Genomic DNA, 21,531 nt, shown 5'->3' on the forward strand with positions numbered 1-21,531 from the left:
TCAGCAACTACTCTTTAGTACAGGAAGGGAACTAAACTAAACGTAAAAAAGCTTCCTCAGGCTCACAGAAGGATTCTTTCAAAGTTCTTTCTGGCATCGGAGAGGAACAACTATCGTAGATCTTTCTACTAGAGCCAGCAATTGATCGTCATGATCCACGGAACAATCCACTAAGGGCAGGTAACAGGCATGATAGCTTCACACTTCTTCGGGCTGGGATCCGAGAAATGTTTTTCGCAAAGAAAACAGCTCATCGCCGATAAAAACTACGGTCAATTTCTCTTGAGTGTCTCTTGGATAATTACATCAGACATTAAGCTAATGACTTTTCTAATTTCAAGTATTCTCTCCATTTTTGAAGAGAAAGGCAAATTAGCTAGCAAAAGTTTTAATAGAAACCGATCAAGTCAGATTGGCTGTAAGACAAACAGATCAGGCAACATCCGATAGTTCAGTTGACTGGGAGAATCTCACCATCTACTAACATTTCTCTGCGTATTTCTACGCCATTTTGCCACTTTTTTCATGCGTACTTGTGCAAGTGGGGTGGTGTGGCGCAGGCGATAGGAAGTACGTTGTAGTCTCGGTTCGAAGCCGTGCACTTGCACAAATAAGAAGATGAAGGATAGAGTGTCTGGCGTTAATCAATCCAGTTCGGATGCAGCAACGCGTTTTGCTGGAATTCGTAATCGTTGAGGTTTTGGAACGCCTATCAGCTTATGTAAGGGCGGGTATAGCGCAGTCGGTCAGGGGTCCGCTGTAGAGGCACGGTCAGCGGTTTGGAACCGCCCTCGTGCCATCCAAGCTCTTAATACCTCCGGGTCGATAAATTGGTTCCAGACTTGTCCGAGAGGAAAAGAACACTGACAAGATCAGCGGCTCGCCTCCGCAAGCCAGGCTGGTAATGGATAAAAAAGGATGAAATCACTGGCGTGTCAATCCACTTGGGATGCGCCATTTACTTAATTTACTGTAACTGTAATCGCGTTGTGGTTTTCAAACGCGTGTTGGCCCACGGATTGTCTTGCGAAGGGCTAGTCGACGTGTAAACAGCGTTTTCATCCTCCCAGGCAATTTTGGTACCAATTTATCGAACCCAAAGGGAGAAAAGGTTTGTTTTGCACGAGGGCGGTTCCAAAGCACCGACCGTGCCGCTACAGCGGACCTCTAACCGACTGCACTACACCCGCCCTTGTATAGGCTAATTGGCGTTCCAAAACCTCAACGATTACTAATTCCAGTAAAACGCGTTGGCGCATCCCAACTGGATTGATTAACGCCAGACACTCTATCCTTCATCCTTCTCTTTGTGCAAGTCAGATATAAAGAGATCTGTGAGATTTATTCGACCTGTGGAAACTCATACGCGTTCAATTCACACACGTTCAGTAAATCGACAGAGAGTCAAAACGAGAAATCGGCTCTGTATCAGAGAAAATGAAGTCGCTTTGCGATTTTTCAATACAAAACTAGAAAAATATGAGAAATGGTGGAGATTTAATGGATCATATCATGGACGAGACCTCAACGACCGAGTTGCACGACGCCGGAACCAGGATTCCTTTGATACTTTTGAAGTTCGGACTTCATAAAAATTTCAGCAGTTTTTTCGCGTAACATTGAAGGTCAGGAAAAGAAATTTCTAGCTTGCCAAAGGGAAGCGATGCGAAGAATATTTGTTGGAAAAAATGTCTCTTTTCAGACGAATACACTTTAAGAGAACTTTCAAATAAAGTCATTTATTATACGTGCATTTATTTCGATAGCTTGTTGAGATTGAGATTCTCCACATCAAACTCCGAATATTTTTGAAAATGAACGCGAAATTACGATGCCAGAGGCGGTCCCCATGTACCTGTCCGAGCAGCAAAACGAAAATGTTAACAAGGCCGCATAATTGCTCGGCATAATAGAATAACACGTGTAAAATGAGAGAAAATGCATGGAGAAGTGCACTAGCGGGTTAGAAATGAGATCAGTGCAGACGCAGAAAAAACCAGCCAGCAAATCCTCTCCATCAAATGTCTGATGACATCGAAAAATTCTCCATCAGCAACGAAGTTGAATGGAGGACCATTCAGAAAGAGTTTTTACAATAAGCCGCAGTTGACTGACAATTCAAAATATCCTCATTTCTGAAGAGTGAACTAGGTACTTTTTCTGGTAATTTTTCCGAGTATCAACCAATTTGTTTATGTGGACATCATGATCCCTCAGATTTTTCAGAGAAAGAAAATAGAAAATTCTTTTTGTTATTCATTTTGTTGCATTTATTATCCCAGAGATCTGATTGATCTATGATATGATATGATAACTATGATTAATCAGCAAAAAAACGAACTTAGACACTTTTCCTTCCAATACAAGCCAATTTCAGCAGTAACACTTATAAATTTTAAATTTTCTATTCGATTGGTTTGAGTGACTGGAGTGTTCATTGTTGATGTGGACATCATGAGGGACTCATGATGTCCACATCAACTCATATTTGAAGGAAAAGTGTCTAAGTTTGTTTTTTTTGCTGATTAATCATAGTTGATGGGGATAATAAATGCAACAAAATGAATAACAAAGAGAATTTTCTATTTTCTTTCTCTGAAAAAAAAAACAAATAGATGAATTAGTTAAAGAAAGAAGAATAAGAGAAATCACCAATCTTAGGATGGTGAGACGAACGAAAATTGTGAAAGCCTGACGTGAAATTCTGTCAACAACACTGGTTTTGTGCCATGACCTAAATTTTCCTTATATTTTCCATATACAAGTTTGACTGGATTCTTCTAGATCTTCAAGCTTACTTTGTTTTCTGATTCCTTAAATAACGGACTATGTCCAGCTTGAAAAGAAGAAAGATCGTTCAAAAAATCCACATTCTCAGTTAGGTTCAAAAAATTGAAATGATTCTCGATTTTTCAATTCCTCTATTTTCGTATATTTCCATCCAGTACAAAAGACGAATAATAGAATAGAAGAGATGACGTCAAGCTTCTCAAATTCCCTGACAAACTAGACTCTAATTAGAACAAAATCCCCGCAAATGATTTTATTTACAAGGAAGCGGAAATTTCAGGACGTGAATGTAAAAAAATTAGTGGATTACCAGGAAATACTGAGGACTTTGTATACTTATTGAGAAAAGATTTTCAAGGAAAATTTCTTGAGAAAACTTACAGAAAAATTAGCATTACAGGGGTGAATCGACTTTCAATCATTCTGACGAACGTGAATCGTATTGGTAAGACTATGGACTACGAAAAAAAGTAGATGGAAAAAGAAATTTCCCATCCTTTCATACACTCCTTTCCTCTTTAAGGAAATAGGAACTGCAAATCGATTGTAACGATCCATAGGGATCTACAATATTCGGCAGCACCAACAACTTTATGCTCATAAAGATGTCCGAGTAGAAATTTCAAATTTCTAGAGAAATCTAGATGCCGGAATTCGGAAGATAATAAAGAACAACGTTGAATGCTTGCATGTTGTGCATGCATGTTGAAGAGCATTTGAAAAGTACTTCATTTAAAAATTAGCCTTAATATGCGAGAGTTAACTCCATTCTTTTCCTACCAGAATAACCTCCAAGTTGAATAAAGCATAGATGAAATCTTACGGCAACTTTATTCTGCACTTTTGGATCGTATTAATGCACACGCCTTCTTGTGATCTGTTAAAGGCAACACCCAACAAATCTGAAATAGCGCAGATTTCAGGTGTAGTATTCTTATATGAAGATAGTAGATTATGGGGAGGAGGGTGATTCCGTCCATTTCTTCCTAATTACTGTAAAAAACGGCCCGAAAGATGCGGCGCCGCACAAGGCTGGCGCGCTCCAGTCGAACTCCCTGTAGAAAATAGTGCGCCAGAACGGCTGAAGCCGTATCTTCTGGGCCGTTTTTTTACGGCATTTAGGAATAAATGGACGGAATCACCCCCTCTCCATAATCTACGATCCCATATACGAATACTCCACCAGAAATCCATACCACCTCAGATTCGTGGAGTGATGCCTTAAGTCTCCAAAATTCCATAAGCAACCTGTGAGAATCGAATTTTTTTCCAGGTTTTTAGACATGGTCTCAGAATTGTCGGAACCGGCTCATGTTAAGGCTTTGTTCGTTCTAAGATGATATTTCTATTACTTTAACAAGATTAAAGTAGACGATTTTTCTAAAAAAAATAAATTACTGCAATAAAATTTTCCTAAGAAGGAAAGAAATTTAGGAAAAAAACCTTTAAATATATTCGTTCCTGAACAAGGAAATTGGTATTTGTATGAATATGCGAATTTCTAAATAGCCGTATGCCTCATAGAACTATAAAACTAGAAAATTTAGAGTAGTTTTTTCTAGTTACTACTTCCGAGGAAAATATTTCAGTGTGTGCTGTAACTGGATCATTTTACTGCACTCCACTTGTACTCAAAGTGGTTTACGTGCACCAAATCGAAACACCTATTTTTTCTTTACTTAAAATATGACTGGGACGCCGGGGACTTCTATGGAGAGAATCCAGAACACCGGAAATTTCATAGTTTAGCTGAAGGCACGTTACCAGTGTGCTGGTGCTCAGTTCTTTGCGCACCACCACGTTTCCAATGTTTTCCGGTAAAAAAAAAACCTATGTTGTTGGTAACCTGAGTTGACAAAGAATGGAGTTTGAGTACTTTCCACAGTACATTACCACGATTGCAGGAATTAATAAGGACAATTTTTATACTTCTACAGCAAATAGATCAAGTTACCAAATAATAGCATTTCACAGCTAATAAGAATATTTAAAAAAAACATGGAAACAGAAAGAAAAATATTCATCGCTCATTCGTTCCTTTAATTACCCATTATTCACCTACTTGTTTATGAGACAAGTTTATTAAGCCGTCTTCATTTCTTGGATAAATGTTTTAAATTTTATAGGTGATGCTGATTTTTTTTTACGTTGAAATGAGGAATGAAAGAACGATTATCAGAGTTTCGCGACAATTGCAACAAGACGCCAACAGAAAAAGATCATCTTTTGTATGACGTATCGAAAATGCAGAGAAACAAAATTCTTAAGTAGCACGAAATGAACTCGTTGAGCGCGAGAATATCCTAGACTTTCGCTGAATTTCATGGATTTTTACGCGCTCCGCGCCGTTACATCATCATTAATGCAGTCTATAAAGTACAGTATTCATAGACATTGGCAGAGAAGAGAAAACCCCTGAGACGGCTTATTTCTTGAGAAAGAGAAGGGACTACGAAGAGACGCAGAGCAATTAACGCATGACTTGTGAAGACGTTTTTGTGTCATGTTGAAGTGGATTTGGAGATGGTTTTGTTTTTTTGCAATCCACACAAAAATCCACTTCAATTTTCGCTATGTTGCACATATACGAACAAAATCGCTTTGAAGCATGAATTCATAGAGGAAAAAAAATCCATTCATTCCATAGATTCAGTACTTTTATAGTAAAAGTTTGACATTTTGACAAAATTGCATAAAATGCGGACGTAGATGAGATGAACCACTGAAATTTGAGGTAATCATGCAAATAACACCTGCGCTACGCCCTTTTTAGCTTCATCGGCAAATTGAGTCACTTCAGAGAGGGTGGAAGATATCGGATTTATGGCGTTAGGCGTCTGCAATGATGTGAAAAAGGGAAAAGTGGAAAAAGATGGTGAATGCATGCTCTGAAATGTCTGCCGGATGACTGGGGTATTCGCGAGAACAGAATACGGTAGAAAATCAGTGGACAACGGGAACTTTAGAAAAAAATTAAATTTTACACTGTGGAAATTATAATTGCTCAAAAGCTGAAATGGTTTCCACAAACCTGTGCTTTCCATAACTCCGATTTTTTTTTCGAAATTTTAAATTTTCAGAACTTCTCAACCGCATTGAAATTAATAGCATTATACCATTTTTTGAAGCATTTCCTTTTCTTTTTTTTCATTCGAAGCTGAGATTCGACATGAAAGGTATGGTTTTTTCTAACAACTGAGAACGAATGGATCGCTTGAAGGCCTCCTGAAGAACATCTCCCGTACCAGAGCCCGAATAAGGCGCGAGAAAGCAGAGGGGAGTCGGTTGAGAGAATAAGCGTCCTTTAAATACCAACGGATAATGAAGTTTTCAATGAAAAGTGTCAATATTTGAAAAAAAAGGCACACATGCGATTAAATGACTTCAGAGTAATCGACAGAAAGAAAAGGTCATCCATGAGTTCCTGGATATAAGAATGTTTGGATCGCATCAGCGTGTTCTGGACGCCAGCGTTCACTTATAAGAAATGATGTCACGAGAAATCTCAAATTTGATGAATGAGTAGGTTCCCAGGGAAATTCTATCAGACTCTTCATCTGGATTTCAACAATTTGACTCAGAATAAACGGGAACGAACGGAGAGTAACATTCCCAGTTGATTTCTAGCACAAAAGCAGCTAAAAAACGTTCCCTAAGTCGACTAAGAGAAGAATTGTTTATAAGGTGAGCTGTTAATGAAATGAGAAGATCACAGCATAATCCATTCTGCTTCCGAAGAACTGATTGTGTCGTAACTTCTCACTTCTTTATCAGCGCACCTTGTAAACAAAAACTGAAGGATTACGCAGATAGGGCAAATCAACTAAGCGTCAGACAACGGCAGCATCGTTCACTTTTTCTTCTCTCCGATTTTTTGTATATCGAAACCGCTCATTTATTTGTATGCAACAAAAGTGCGCCAAGAAGGAAAAAAAACATTGTCCCCCAATCGAAACGAGATTTTTGCCTAATTTTTCTAGAAATGGAGGAAGCAATTTTCGAATAATCTGCTCGTTGTGGAATAATCCGTCCTTTCTCCTCCTACGAATAGCGGAAAGTCGTCTAACGAGATATGTTCTCCAATTCCAAACGTTCTACGCGATAAAGAACTTTAAGCAAGAGGGCTCGATTGAAATCATGCCAGACTTGGAAAGGTAAAAAAGCAAGTTTTAAGAGGAAAACGTTAGATTACGGTAACATAGAAAAGTAGTGTGAAAATGAAAAAAATCATGAATAATCTGATATAAACAAGGACGAGGGCAGGGAAACTATATGAAGAAATGGAAAAGAAAAACACAGCAGCAGAAGGGCGAACATGCAAGAGAACAGCAAGGACGTTACCGTAAACGCCTCCTGTAAGGGTAAAAATATAGGAAATCGGATCTCCAGAGACATTATCATAGGATTAGAAAAAACATTGGTTATAGAAAGAACGGATAATTGGCAACGACTGAAAAAGAGGGGAATGACGAGGTGATTTGTAATGGATATCCCCTACAAAACTAACTACGGAAATTTATGTGATTTTTTTCCCGAAATTTTCTCTGTCTCTTCACGTTCATTCAAACTTAGAACTTTTCAATGAATGAGTTATTAAATTTGAAAATACCAAATTCATTGAGTGAACAAAGAACAAAGACGGAAAGCATATAGAATCTGCTGAAAAGCTCTCCATCAGGATGTTTCCAGAAAATGTGCGAAAATCTCAATTCTGAATAGAGGAACAACAAATCCATTTTGTCCTTTTTTGACTGAAAAGATGGAAAGATTGTTAAGATTCATCATGGAAGATACAGAAGCACATCCATCTACTCGTCCACCCGTCCGTCCGCCCAGCCATTAGCTTTTCGCCGCAGATTTTTTAACGCCCATTTCGTATGGTGTAGGCCCGTAAGTCTTTGGATTATCATCTCGAATATGTTTTGGACATAAGAAAAACTAACATCCTGACTTCTTTCACTACGAATACGAGCTCTTCGATTTATTCCCCACGAAAACGGCACACTTAAATCCTGCTTGCTTACCCGCGGGACCAATAAAGGAACTCGATAGCTGAAGGGAACACTACTCGACAAGGAACATTAGCTGAAGTCGAAAATATAAAAGTAGAGAAAAAAATGAAAAAGAGGACGAAATGATATAATTGAACAGAAAACTCCCAGATATAACGAGAACAAAAAGGTCCTGGCCGGGATCGAACCGGCGACCTTCTGCGTGTGAAGCAGACGTGATAACCACTACACCACAGGACCTCACATCAAGCAACCCCGAAGACTGCTCCAAGGAGCAGTTCGAAACACCACATAAGGATAAGGCATGTAGGCACACGAACTTTTTCATAGAGTATCAAAATTCTGGAGAACCATAATGCTGTCAATTTTGACGAATTGCATTGAGATAAGGGTAAATAAATGAAAGTTTCTCGTTCAGAAATCTTTAAAAAAAAGGAATTATTCTAGTCAGTCAAGATCCTCCAGGCGTTATTAAATGCAGTATTGTAGATGATGGTGATATACGGTAGTGCATACCCTTTTTAGTTTCATTTTGCAGATTATCGCCTACAATTAAACCAAACGTATGATAAGAAACACAAAATGCATAGAACATATGTAGTTGCGAATACAAAACGCAAAAAAAACCAAAGAACGAATTTTCCTGCGGTATTCCGAACAATCGCTATGTTACAATTCTTTCTTTAAGGTCTCTACTTCTTTTTGGCATAAATTTATGGGCAGTTGCGGCTCTTTTTCGGATAACTTCAATGTACTCATTTGAAGAGCGGACAGAAAAATGAATTGATAGCAAAAGCTACTCAAACTTTAGAGAGTTCTATTAGAAAGAGATTTTCTCACATAAATCTTCTTCAGGTTTCAATTATCGACAAATTATCCCCATCAGCAGATAACAGAACCATAAAAGATGGATTTATTGCTGATTCGGAAGAGATTCCAGTGAACGAACAGCAGACGAAAGTAGCAAAAACATTGGTGATAAATGTAGAAGAAATAAAAGGAATGTAAAAACTAAACAACCACTTTTTTGAGAGCATGTTTGTTTCAGTAAACAAATTATAGAGACATGTGGGAATGGAAGTGAGTTGTTGTCGAGACTCCAGAACAATAGAAAAAAGGAACAAATAGGTTTAGCGCACAGCTCGGTGAATAGGAAGAAACCGTGATTTGCATTCGGGCGTTTCTGCTTGAACCTTAGCATATCGGTTATTTGAAGTAAAGTGATAGAAATTTTTCTTTTTTCCATGTGTTTCAGATATGAACCTGCCTTAGATTGTTAACATTGGAGTTGGCTATGAAAAGTGAGAATCCCTCTCATCCAGAGTATGTGTAAAAAAATACAAAGTTAGCAAAAATTTTTGCAGTAGTCACAGTTTTTTGTGGAAAACACAGAGCAAACAGCAACAGCACAAGTAAAAAACGTTACGCAAAGGATAACGTCAAGGATGAAAAAGAAATGAACTGTATCACCCAGTGAAAAACAAAAAGACAAGCGAAAATTATTGATTTGAGGGTTTTGGAGATTTCTGAAAAACAAAACGTGAGTTACTACTACTTCTACTGCTATAATTACTCTATGTAACTATTACTACTGGTTGCTACTCTTACGAGGAAATCAATCACCCGTAAACCTCTGTTTACTCACTACAGTAAACAAAAAGCTTACGTTGTGATGACATAAATGTACATATGTTGTCACTGTTGTGAGGTGACAGTCAATCTTCTCGTCTCACGTTATGCAAAAAAAAAACTCACTTCTAGAAATAACTAGTGCGTTGAGCTGATTAATATGACTTCAGTCGCCTGATCGGCTTCCAGCAATCTGATGATTGATGTTTCGTGGATTAAGCAAAGATTGAAGGTTACTCGTAGTGAATGAAGGATTTTGAAGAAGGCAAAGATTATCTACTCACTGATTCGTGCAAGCGTTTTTATGCTCATATTTTTGTCGAGGTGAACAAATGACATTTCAAAGGAAATGTAGACACGAAATACATTCATAAATACATTCATAAATATATACATTATGCACAAATACATAAATACAGAATTCATAGATGATCTTTTCTTTCTGTCGATAACTTTAAAATTATTTAATCATAAACTCATACATGCGCATAATGTGCTTCAAAAAATATTTTAAAGAAAACAAACGATTATGATTAGACTGCTTCGGTTTATGATCGTTCCATGTTCAAGATCCTATAACAGGAGCTGGTAGTTTGGCGCCTAATGCTATAGTAATCACTTTTTGGCAGATCTTTTTCGCGCAAATGTTCAAAGAACATATGAAAGACGCCTTTATCTAAAATCCTGAGGTACTTATTAAAATATTTTCTAGAGCGCACTGACAGAAGAACGCTGATGACGGCAGCAATATTTCCTGCCACATCCAAGAAGATCGGTAAATTGGAGAAGAGTAAAGGTAAAAGGAGAAGTAGAAGTAGAAGTAGAAGAGTAGAACTGGAGTAAAAACAAACGTGTGCCAGACGAATAGTGTACATGAACTTCGCAGAACTTCCCCTCCTCCTCCTCCTCCTCCGCCTCCTCCTTGAAAACCTCATTTCCGTAATTTTCTCAAGTTTCTCACCGAAACAGAGACAATTCAAGGGAAAAATGTAACATATTTGCGTCATCTGAAACTATGATTCTACTTCTGACCGCAGAAAAGCGAAATGTAGGATGCATACTAATAGAACACATTTGAAATTTCCAGAAATAAGAGATGTGCTATCCTTCAGGCAGACGCCTCCATCTGACTTTTTTCGTAGTAGAGACGACTACAATTTTTTCCCAGCTATTGTCTCTATTCGAGCAGCTCATTGCCAAACAATAAGAAAGATTTTTTCGTAAAAGAAATTGTCTAGGTCTCAAAGCTAAGTTCTATTAGTTCTCAAAGCTAAGTATGCCTACGTATTCCACCAACACAAATTCGCCAAATTCACCTTATTAGGATTTACAAAGAAAATAAAAATTTATTTAAGAGATCAGTCATTCCCGCTCTGAAGAGATGAAACTGCAGGAAGATATAAACACCAAAGAAATCCTTGCAGAGCACCACAATAGAAAAATATTAAAAATGGTGATGAAAATGAAGCAATGATACAAAAACTTACAAGAAATGGAATAGCTCTAAGAGTAAGGTTTTTCAATTTTAAAGATGCACAGGAGACCAGCCGATTCAAAAAGGATATTTTAACAAACAAAACTAACTTGCTAAGAAAGATTTACGTGTGTTAACGAAAGGGAGAAGGAAAGAAGTGTCAAATTAAAAGAAAAAAAAAACAAAAGATCACCTCGAAAATTCCTGGAAATGTTCAACGACAATAACTCCTAACAGCGCACATTAAAGTTGGAATCGTTTTTAAAGAAAGCAGGAAACATTGAAGCTGCTGTTAGAGTGCTCAGATCCAGGCAAGCACATTTAATTAGGCGCGCGCTAAGGAAGTGAGACCTAACAACCTCCCCGTGGTTTTTGAGTAGGCTTAAAATATCCCTTCATAGAATAATTTACCTATGGTTCCTATCAAAACATCCGGATCGCTGACTAAACAATAACACCGCCTCTAAACAAACCTGGGGGTTAGCTTTTAGCAGCGTAGCGATGTGAAAACACATCCAAAAGATTTTAGGATAACTGAGGCTTTCCTAAAGTTTTCTTTGGAAAAGAATCAGAAGAAAAAATGAACAGAAATCTCGAACGGAAGCTATTAGTCGACAAAAGGAGCGTATAGAAACTATACGAAAGACAAAGCAGACGAAGGAAATCGAAAAAAAAAAGAGAAAATTACTGCATTCTGTGAAAGTTTGGGTTTTCAAGGATAATTTTTAGATGCCAACTATCGTATCCCAGCGGTCCTTCGACATTTTCGAGATGATGTTCTTCAAGTTTCAAAATGTCTTCGGGAAATGTTTTTTCGACTCATCTTTGCTGCTTTCCGGAATTTCTACGAAAATCACGAAATTGCATGACAGACTCTCATAAATACACAAGCGACTAACTCCTGAATTAGACTATCCCTCGATTACATACATGACGTCAGCTTTAAAAAAAAAAAAACAGATTTCCCGCATGAATTCGTTCGGGCTGATTAACGTTTCAGTGGATAAATTTCAGTAAATGTATGAACCGGATGTTGGAAAATTAGGCTACAAATGGTAATGAAATTTGAGAGTTTTATTGATAGAAAAATTAACAGCTTAAATTTTGAGTTGTCAGAAACTGACAAGTAGCAGGAGCTGCTGCCATCGTGCTGCAGAAATTGCGATAAATTGTGCGAGTTAAAACCTTCAATCTAAAACACGTATTCACATGTTATTCACATGTGAATACGTGTTTTAACCTACAAAAATGTGGAAATTGTGAAAAGTAGTGGAAACTGCTGTGAACTCGTCCACCCTAATCACCAATCAACTACTATCCCTGATACAGTTACGCGAGTTTATTTTTAAACATTTCCTTGCTTCTAAGACATCTGCGGATGTTCTGTACATATTTGCCTTTTATATAGACTGGTCTGGTGTCTGGTGAGCACTGCAAAATTTTATTTTTTAAATTTTTTAAAAAGTTAATTTCACAGTACTCACCAGATTAAATTAAAATTCTGAAGGGTTATCAATAGTGCAGGTGCTATGTAAAAACAAAAACAGCATTAGTCCACCTATTCGTTAATTTTAACTCGGAATAGTGGAAATTAGCGAGTGTTTCTTCGATTAATTAAACTATTTTCGGACCAAAGGCTACAGTTTACGAAAACAACACGGTAATTTACACAATAATGAGGTGAAATCTGCAAACTCAGTCATATACTGAAATAACTCATTAACGCTAAAGTTCGAAAGTGACGAGCCAGTACGATAAAAAAAGTGTTTTTAACCCAGAAATGAAAATTAAATGAAAATGGAGAGAGGAGGAGGAGATGGGGGAAGAATAGGCGCGAGAGGACGGACGTAGTTGGGCGGTTTTAGAACCATTTAAAAGTTTAAAAGATGAATGCCAAAGAAAAATGTTTCGTAAATTCTAAGATTTGATGTAGCTGGAATTAAAAGTGTTATTAATTCCGCATAATTAAAAGTGTTATTAAATCTAACATAATTAAAAATTCACCGTTATTTTTTCTTCAACTTGATACAGTTTGATATTTAGATTTTACATGTTGTGACATTATGAGATCACTGTAGCGATCCTATGTGCTTGAATAAAGAGTATATTTTAAATAAAATCCTGTATTCATAAAGAACAGACTGGAATTGATTGCTTAAAGGCATCACCCCAAGAATCTGAGGTGGTGCAGATTTCAGGTGGAATATTCTTAAAAGGGGTAGTAGAATATGGAGAGGGAGATGATTCCGTCCATTTCTTGCTAATTGCCGTAAAAAAAACGGCCCGGAAGACGCCGGCGCCGCACAATGCTGGCGCGCTCCAGTCGAACTCCTTGTAGAAAAAAGTGCGCTAGAATACACGAAGCCGTATCTTCTAGGCTATTTTTTACGGCAATTAGGAAGAAATGGACGGAATAACTCTCCTCCCCATAAGCTACTATACCGTATACCAACACTCCACACGAAACTCCGTACCACTTCAGATTCGTGGAGTGATGCCTTTAAATCTTTCCTAACACGTCGTTGGGAAGTCCCGGAAGAAGCTTCTATTACGTCATCTTTATTCGCCTAGTTTTCTCGTATTTCGTATTCTGCACTTTCAGTGAATGACCCATTTCTCTTAAAAACGCTGTAAGCCTACGTTGACGAGATCGGATAAGAAACGGCGTATATAAAGGCAGATTTGTGAGAATAAATCCTCATCCGCGACAAATCAAAGAGAAAAGGATGTTCCAAAGTATTCAAGTAGATACCAAGTAAATATCTTACGGATAAATCCATAATTTTAGCAGAGGTCTAGTGTTGTTTTCAGGGAACTACTCATTTAAGAACTGCCGCTAATACAACCGATTCACTACCGTGTCTTCAAAAAAAAACTCTAGTTGTCAAGTTTTTTTTCGGAAAGGAAATAAGGAGATTCTATAACTTTAGAAATTTGAGTACACGAGTACCACAAGTGGAAGGCCATAGAGGACATGCATCACAGGAAACCTGGGGAAGGAAACTAACAGGGAATTTTATCTGCTTATAAACTGTAATTATAGCGCTGGAATTGTTCCATTGTAAAAAAAAAATGGAGAAGCACTTTGCCCTTTTCCGAATATGAGGTGTATGTGTCCAATGTTGATTACCAGCAAACTCCATTAAACATACTATGCGAATGCGAAGAGCACGGGAAAAATGGCGTATATCCACATTCATCTACCCTCGAACAGCTACAGAAAAAAATGAACAAATTCCGCCCATTTCCAGTTCTGAATCTTCCCAAGGAGCCGACGGAGGTGGTTCTAGGTATCTGTCTAATAAAGGGCTCCAGTATCAATAATCCAAGTCTCAACCACGTTGTACGAGAGGAAAAGTTATGTGAATGAAGGAATACGCAATTGATGAACTAAATAAATGAACCTTAATGAAACACTTGAAAACTAAGCCCTAAAAGCTACTCGCTATCGGCTGAAGAAATTCTGACCATAAAATTTAAGTGCTCAGTTATTTACTTAGAAACATATAAGCTGCAAAATAAGAAATGGAAATAAAGTGTTGGTCCTCTCGATAGCTAACATGTTTCCTGAGACCTCGTTCAACAACTCAACAAATGCTAATCGGTCACGAGTGAGGTGAGACACATGGTCTCTAATCCTAGCGAAACAACGAAACAGCGATTATGGATAATGCGACTTGGAAACGTTTAAAACGTCGTCCTTAAATAATTGCTAGGGAAAAAATGGTGTATGTCACTCTCGAATGGGGTCAGTTCCCTGATACTTTGATCCATCACAAAATAAACACATTCTAATTTTATGAGGAAAAACAATACCGTAATTTCTTCAATTTAAAGCTCCCAGATTTCACATCCGCTTAACCGTAAACAAGGAAGGGTAAACAGGAAAGGAAAAAAAAAGTAAGTGAATTGGTAAACAACAAAACATAAGAGACTGAAATATGTAGACTGTGAGAAGTGTTTATTTTATTTCCAAATTATAGTTTTCACAAATAGTATGCTAGGGAAATTCACATGAGAATAACTGCATTTGAGAGGACTTCTAAGAACGAAAAAAATTTTTTTGAATCTTTGAATGGTATTAGTTGCCTGTAGAAAAATTGCCGACAATGCTTGATGTAAGTGATGTTAGAAATGATGTAATTTATGAAGCCATTTTTCTCCCAGAAAAAAATAGAAGTCCAAAAAAAATCAACATCAAATATGGTGGCCTTCTGCCTTCTCTTCCTCAAATAGTGTAAAATACGCAAAGCCAAGTGAATCATGCGTAGTCCCTCCTCTTCAAGCACCGTTTAAGGGTAATTGAAACTGAGACGTATACTGTAGTCCAGGTTGTTGTTCTAAGCAGGAGAATCCCCATGTGACGGCAATCACAGATAAGTTAATCCTAAGCGGAGCTCATGTCAATTGCGCGTTTATCCTGTGCACATAGCAGAAATCAAGAAAGAGTGCTACGAACATTGTTCAACGCAAACTCAATGAAGAATATGAAGAATACAGTAGAATATATTGGTGTATCAATAAGTACGTACAGTATCTGGTCATAAATAGAGTGCATTGAGGAGAGAGGTCCGCTACAAAAAAAACCCTTCAGGCAAAGTTTGATCCGCGTTCCATTCATTTTCTCGTGAAAAAAGTTAGGGATACTCTTATTGAAGCATTCTCAACTTTTTATACTTGCAGAAAACACTATGTTATTCTTTATCCTTAAAAAAAGAGATTGTAAAGAAAGAAAAGATTCAGTCAAGATCCTATGTATCAAGATCTACTTTTTATCAACATAAAAGCTTTTCTAGACTAAAAACATACGCTTCTATGCAAATGAATAGAATACTTTGCGTCTTTCAAAGGACGAATAATTATAATTAATTACTAATTATTTAATTACATACATAAAATAAAATAATAATTCCGATTGTTCTAAAAAAAGTGAAAAAATAAGTAAAAGTGTTAGTGTTCATATAAAAAAATATATATGTTTGCTCCTAAAACCAGAGATTTTTGGGAAAACGATTTCTTAGAAATTGAAAATTTTTTCAGAATTTTCCTCCCAATTTTTCCACAGTTACCATCTTTTCATTACTCTGTGCGATTCATTTGATTTCTGAATCTAAATAAGTCCACAATGTTAATTTATCGTCATTAGACCACTTTTCTACCTGGAGAAGATCTCTAAGAAGTCCCTTAATAGGACCATCATGACTCCTTCCAAGATAAAGGTCTTATTTATGAAAATAAATGTAAAATTAACATAAATCCAGCAAATGTACAATAGATAAGTGTAATAAAACACAACAACAAATGCACTCTTAGAGTTCTCTTTGACACCTTCTACTTTTCTTTTCTCATTATTTCCTCATTTTCTTTTCCTTCTTTCTTGTTTCTTTTATTAAACATCTTAAAGGCATCACCCCACGGATCTGAGGTAGTGCAGATTTCAGGTGGAGTATTCGTATACGGGATGGGAGACTATGGAGAGGGGGTGATTCCGTCCATTTCTAATTGCCGTAAAAAACGGCCAGGAAGATGCGGCGCCGCACAAGTCTGGCGCGATCCAGTCGAACTCCCTGTAGAAAATAGTGCGTCAAAACGCCTGAAGCCGTATCTTCCGGGCCGTTTTTTACGGCTTTAAGAACATCCTTGAATCATTGGAAATGAGTATCAGACCGATAAGGACACGGTATGTATGTACGCAGATATCACCGTCGCTCTTTTCTTTGAGATCCTCAAACGATGACTATCCGAAAAAAGCAAAATACCACCAAATAACACTAATAGAGCTGCTTTCGAAAATGGACTCCACAATTAAATATTTTTCAAAAGTTCAAGGTCCAAAAACCATATTTAGCAGCAAAAAATGTCTGCATGCGCAGCGTACATGTCCGTCTGGGTTTATGCCTAAGTTTATGGCCGACACAAAGAGCCTAATATTCTGCCAACCGTCACGAAAACACGCGATTCGTGAATTGGATGTGCTGCCCTTTTGATGAAATGAAGTGATATTATCCAGAAAACTGTGTCCTTTCATTGATGAAGTCGGCAACAAGCGAAAAAAAAAACAAAACGACACAGACAAAGGCTTTAATTTGAATAAATAACTTGTGGTGAAAGAAACAAAGGATGAGGAAAGAACACAAAACGTCGAGAACATCAATAAGATCAGTGAAGCTACACAAGAAAAAATTCAGTATTGTTCCATAAATTCTTGAAGAAAACAATAGTAAAATGGCAGAAATCGGTGTGATATGTAGGAAGCGTACCTTTCCTATGTGTAGGAGATTATCCTCATCTTGTACAATCCAAAGTGAAAAAGATCTTTGACTGAGAGGATCGGGGATGTATCAATACTTTTATTGGAATCTTCTAAGACAACAGGAAAATGTCATGTTTGGATGTCAACGTCTCCCAAAGAAAAATATTTATTTGTCTGTATGGATCAAGACAAGTATGCAACTCAGAAAGGTTGCTCATAAATGCTTGATGCTCATAAATAAACAAACACTTCGAATGTATTGAACTACAATACTCTGCATGAACATTGAAAAAACGACGGTGAGTGACGGTGTGGCACCGTCGGCCACCGTCGCTTGCTCATAACTGCTCATAAAAATGGAAAATTCAGGACAACTTATATATAGTTAGATTCCTCTCTTTGAGATCTATACAAAAACCGACATATTGTTGAGGAAGGAGCAAAATGACGCAAAATATGCGCCAAAAAACAATAATTGTAACCTAACATTGTCTAAGGTTCCTCTAAGCTCTTCTGACCAAATGTGAAAGTTTGAGTCTCTGAACTCTTTTTCAACTATAATCTTAGGCTATGTTAGGTTACAATTATTCCTTTTTGCGCATATTTGGGGTCATTTTGCTCCTTTCTCAACAATATGTCGGTTTTTGTATAGATCTCAAAGAGAGGAATTTAATGATAAATGAGTTGACCTGAATTTTCCATTTTATGAGCAGTTATGAGCAAGCGACGGTGGCCGACGGTGCCGCGCCGTCACTCACCATCGGTTTTTCAATGTTCATGCAGAGTATTGTAATTGGATTAATTGAATGTTTGCACTAAAACATCGTCATTCAGCTAAAGGTTCATAATCTACGATATGATTAAGGGGAATTAGTCTTGCTAACTAAGCGTTGCCAGAATACAGACCTTTTTTTGGCAGCGATTCAGTCACTTATTCAATTAGGAGCAACAACAGCAACAACATTACATGCATCTTCTTCTGAATCGTAATTAAATGAGCCACTATGAAAGCGAATTAACAACTACGGGGGCGAAGGAGCAGCTAGGAGTACTAGGGAGTATGAGAAAAAAACAGCACTTACATACACCGAACATTATAAATGTGTACATACACACATAAAAGTCGTAAATTAAATTTATATGTTAGATAAATTCCCAATGGGGTCCAGAGAAGTGCGGAATCCAGTTCGAAGTATTGAACAACTCAGTTCTTTGAAAACCTAAGGATCCAGTGAAAGATACATATCTGCCCCAGCTTTCTTCAGTTCAATGTTCTTTCTTTCTATACAGGGGATGCTCGATTGGTTTGTGAAAATACGGTCCAAATCCAAAAAAATTGCTGCTTTTTTGCACTTCAGGAAAGGTATTTTTCTGAATGAAATTTTTCCGATGGTGCCTCATCATTCTCTCTGACTGTCTAGCAGGAGAATTTACTGAGCGCGTTTCATCTCCTTCATCTCCGCTAAGAAAAAGGATTTCACGGACGTTTCCGACATGTTATATATCTTCTGATAGAGCGCAATCTGGAGATTTTTCTATTATGCAGCATTCAGCTCTTCGCTTCAAATAGGTAGAAAAAGAAGCGAAAAATGGTAACTCTCAAGGTTTTGGTCTCCACTTTCGGGTCCACTATTTTCACCTCAGTCTTCGGAGTGAAAAGAAAACTTTGATAGAATGTTGCAAAGTTCATTGTCCATCTCCATATATTGTCCACTTTTTCTCAGCTCCTCTCGCAACAAAGTTATAGAATCAAAACCGATACTACTTAATTTTTTATGGTCAAACCTGGACTCTAGTTTTTTAGAGTTCGGAATTCGGAAGGGAACGATATTGAATGGTTGTGTAATGTATAATTCGTCACATTCTGGTGCATTTCCGGACACCCTTTATTAGGGAAGAAATGGACGGAATCACATCTTTTCCATAATCTACGATCCCGCTTACGAATACTCCACCTGAAATCCGCACCACCTCAGATTCGTGGAGTGATGCCTTTAATTCAGCAAACAGTGAGTAGCACGCTCTAACTGCACGTCCTCGCTCTGTCCCTCAAATCATTGCTTCCTTATTTCGCACTACTGCATGACAACCTTCCAGCGCCTCGATATTCTATCTCTTTCTTTCCTTTTCGTTTTTCTGGTGGTAGTAACACAGCATCTGTGAAGGAGCCCACCTCGTCAACTACTCTAAAATGAGGGGAGTCGGAGATGGATGAAGACTGCCTTTTTTTACTAAGTAAGGGCTTCAAAATTCTAGAAAGTAAAAGGAGATGTAAAAGATATACAATTTGCGACAAACAAGAAGGGTCTGGATAGTAAACGGAACATGGAAACGGCTAAGAAGTGTAAAAATAGGTTAGTAATGGTTATTTCGATAAATAATTGGAATAATTAGTAATCTTGGATACAAATACATAACTAGAGAAAATTGGGGTGGAACGCTCCACGCTGTGAAAGAATGCGGAATAAAGTAAAAATTCCACGTAATTCTACTCATTTTCTTGCTTCTGCTCTTTCTTCCTTTTTCGATTGGCTTTTTGGCTAATCCGAAAAAACGAAGCAAAAAATCTACGGCTCGGGTAAGCGTCTGTGCAGGCACGGAACTGCCGTGAATTGTTCGCATTCACAGCCCTAAATGTTTTCGTTGACGTACTTTTGCGGGCCAAAAAGCGCCAGTGTTGCAAGCTCATCACTGATCTTCACATGTATGTAAAGATCACCTGGAGCTCCACAAAAAATTCAGTAAAAACGTACTATAGCATCTCAGAGGTAAACTAGGCTTACGGAAAGTTCACCTTAAGCCGATCATAAGGAGGTTAATGGATTAACATTAAAAGGAAATATCCCATATTCTCATCGGTTATTTGTGTATTTTTTACTAAACATATTTTTATAAATAGCAAACCATCCTGACAATAAGGTTAGGTTACTGTAATATGTTTGTGCAAGTTCACTTGCACAAATAGAATGTGGCGCTTCTTACATCGCTGACTAAGAAAAAAATACTATACTCCATCTCATGATGAATGAAAAATATCTTCCAAAAATTACTATGTCTGAAAATAGGACTTTTTTCGGGCAAATTTATTTACAAAAAGTCGTCTTTTTTTCTTTTTTCCGACTCAACTCCAAGCAATGAATCAACTTTTAAAAATTCCCAATTTTGTCCACAGATCCTCGTTTCAACTGTGTGAAATCAAATCACTTCACGTTTCATTTTCGTGAAGGGCTAATGAACACTCCCTACTGCTCCTACTGAAAAACTACCGAAGTCGCAATTCTAACCTCATCGACGCCCATTTTAGAAATTAAACTAAGAACTGCGGAAAAATTAAAAGCAGAAAATGAGAGAGAAATAGTGTCAGAGGATCAACGACATCAAATAACGTAATGATCAAGGCAATCATCAGAGGAGATCTAATAACGTATCCAAGGATTTACACTGATACCACAGAGAGTTCAGAGAAGAACGAAGATTTTTGCGTGCTTTGCATTTTAGCATCGGTTGCATAAAAGGTCACATTTTACTCCTCTTTTTTATTTCCTCTTGCTAAATCCAGTTAGTATTAATCAGTTCCAATTATTAATATTAATAGTTATTAATCGATCAAATCCTGAAAATTCTGATCTTCATCGCTTAAATCGGTTGCATGAAAAGTCAAATTTTACTCTTCTTTTTTATTTCTATTTGTTGAACCCGATTAGTATCAATCAGTTCCACTTATTAACGAGAACCACCTTCGTAATATCACCTTAATTGTTGCAATAGTTTGCTCTTGTCATACCAGAAAAAAAAATCTGCTATTACTGCTCGTTATTTTCCATTTTTTCTTATAGTGAGGTTCTCACAAGATTAAGGGACAAATTGCTTTTGTCAGTTCCTCAGAAAAATGAAGGAATATAGGATCATAGCAGCAAAACGGTATAATAACCCAGTGAGGGTCTTGGCAGAAAACCAATATTATAAAATCACAAAAATTTTCCTTCTTTTGGGACAGTCACTTAAAAGAAGTGAATTATTTTATTTCCAACCGTTTCAGATTTGGCAATGGAAATATAACAATAAATAGAAAAATAAAAAAATAGTGTGGAATGTTTCACGGACCAAAACTAGTTTGTAGGAATCATAAAGAATTGACTTTAAATTGGAAAATTTAGAGAAATAGCGGAGGATGTGTACCATCCGGGGAAGGAGTAGTCATGGAAAAACTGGAGTTCAACCGGAACAGATCTGTGATAAGTTGAAATTATTTCACGTCTGCTTGAGTTTTTGATTGTTTCTATCGATGAAAAATCCGTCATTTTTAGCCTAACGAAGAATTTGGCTGGAGGCGATACTGTAACCGGTCTTTGATGCCGAATGAGATCATAGCG

The sequence above is a fragment of the Necator americanus genome, chromosome V (genome assembly GCF_031761385.1).
Source record: "Necator americanus strain Aroian chromosome V, whole genome shotgun sequence".
Lineage (NCBI taxonomy): Eukaryota > Metazoa > Nematoda > Chromadorea > Rhabditida > Ancylostomatidae > Necator > Necator americanus.